The 2,363-nt window shown below is 31.9% G+C and overlaps 1 pseudogene; it reads right to left on the bottom strand.

Annotated features, from left to right (window-relative positions):
- Positions 1-1,241: 1,241 nt before the first annotated feature.
- Positions 1,242-1,339, bottom strand: LOC126007480 (uncharacterized; annotated as a pseudogene).
- Positions 1,340-2,363: the final 1,024 nt, after the last annotated feature.

Genomic DNA, 2,363 nt, shown 5'->3' with positions numbered 1-2,363 from the left:
AAATAACTTCCTTTAAATTTATTTATGATTAATTGATCTTATATCATTTACATATGAACTTATATATTTTTTGCTTTTTGATTTTTGGGTCACACCTGGCAGCAGTCAGGAGGTACTCCTGGCTCTGTGCTCAAAAATCACTCCTGGCATGCTCGGGTTACCATATGGGATGCTTGGATTTAAACAACGGTCTGGTCTGTCCTGGGTTGGCTGCATGCAAGGCAAATGCTCTACTGCTATGCTATTTCTCCGGCCTCTAAACTTACATCTTAAATGGAAGTCAAAAAATAAATTATTACTTGTAAATAATTAACTTGAAAATTATTTCTTTCAATATAAGACAGATACAAGTTGTTTTCTGATATGTTCTTTGATATTCAAACAATGTTTAATGATTACATTTTGCATTGTTAAGAAAGAACACAATTTAAGAAAATTTTCTTAATTTAAATTTAAAACATTTATTTATATACTTATTGAAACCATTGTGATTTAGGAAAAAGTTCTTCATAGTTGGATTTCATACATAAAAAAGGGTAGCAGTTTTTTTGCATAGGCACAGAAAAACTTGGGGAAAACAAGAAAAGTTTGGCCAAAAAAAAGCAAGGTGTCCCTCCCTACCTATGATGCATCCAGCCATCAGATCAACTACAGGTTCCAGACATACTAAGCTGTCTAACCCCAAAGTCTTTCTTCATGATCCCAGTAAAAGTTAGTCTCAATCATCGTTGTCACATTCAGGCTTCAGTAATTAGATATCTTGGTTTTAGTACAAATTCTATATTGAAGTCAGGGTGTCATGAAATGCATTCCAGCTTCATCTCAATGTTAAATGGTGAAGTAGGGAAACCCACCCCAAAGCAAGTTGTTGCAAGTTGTTGCTGTGTGTCCAAATCATCAGGGTGTCATATGAATTCACTCTGGAGTAAGTCAGTGCCAGGGCAGCATTAGGGTATTTCCCAGTAAAAAGTTTGGTAAATTTATATATATATTTATATATATATATATTATATATATATATTATATATATATATATATATTTACCTATGTCAAGTCACTAAGACAAATGTTCAGGGTGAACGTCCCCCTACAATATAAAAATTTAGGAGTTCCTATCCCTATTAGATCAGAACTTTTTTCTTCTTCTTCTTCTTCTTCTTCTTCTTCTTCTTCTTCTTCTTCTTCTTCTTCTTTTCTTTTTTTCTCTTCTTCTTCTTCTTTTCTTCTTCTTCTTTCTTCTTCTTCATATGGAATGCTTCACGAATTTGCGTGTCTTGCTTGTGCAGGGGCCATGCTAATCTTCTCTGTATCGTTCCAATTTTAGTATATATTTTAAATTTTTTATGGTATATGTTTCTCACCTCTCTTGTTAAGTTGATTCATAGGTACCTAATAGTTTTGGGTGCTATTTTAAATGGGATATATCCTTTAATTTTGTTCTCCTCTGTGTTGACGTTTATATAAAGAAATGCAACTGTCTTTTATGTATTGACTTTGTAGACAACCACTTTAATGTATTGTTTTATTGTTTTAGGAGCTTTTCTGTGAACTCTTCAGGGTCTTTGATGTATACCATCATGTCACCTGCAAATAGAAATAGTTTGACTTCCTCTTTTTTTAATTTGGATTCCTTTGATTTTCTTCTCTTGTTTGATTGCTTTTTCTAGGACTTCAAATACTATTTTGAATAAGAGTTGAGACAGTGAACATCCTTACCTAGTACCTAACCTTAGTGGAAATGCTTTCAGTATTTTGCAATTAAGAATAATGTTGGCTGTGGGATTTTTATAGATAGCTGTTACTATTAGAGAAAGTTTCCTTCAACACCTATTTTATTGAGTATTTTCATGGATTTTGTCAAATGATTTCTCTGCATGACTGATATTATCATTTGTTTTTATATTCCTTATACAGAAATGATGCATGATGTTTATTGTATCTATTGAATAACCCTTGCATTCCTGGGATTAAATCCACTTGGTCATGATGTACAATATTTTTGGTGTATTGTTGGATTTGGTTTGCTAACATTTTGTTAAGGGTTTTTGTTTCTATGTCTGTTAGAGATATTTAGCTGTAATTTTCCTTCTTGGTTATATCTCTACCAGCTTTTTAAATGTGTGTGATATTATCTTCATAGAATGTATTGGGGTATTTATATCTTTTTTGATGTTTTGGAAGAGTCTAAAGATCAATGATTGTAACTCTTCTCTGAATGTTTGATAAAATTTACCTGTAAATCTGTCTGATAAAAGAATTTTATTTTGGGGGAGTTCCTTAATTGCTGTTTCAATTTCCTTTTTCTTATTAGCTTGAGAAAGCATTCTACTTCCTCTTTATTTAATAATGGGAGATAATAGTTT

This window comes from Suncus etruscus, chromosome 4 (genome assembly GCF_024139225.1).
Source record: "Suncus etruscus isolate mSunEtr1 chromosome 4, mSunEtr1.pri.cur, whole genome shotgun sequence".
NCBI classification, from domain to species: Eukaryota; Metazoa; Chordata; class Mammalia; order Eulipotyphla; family Soricidae; genus Suncus; species Suncus etruscus.
This window is presented reverse-complemented; position numbering and strand designations above follow the sequence as displayed.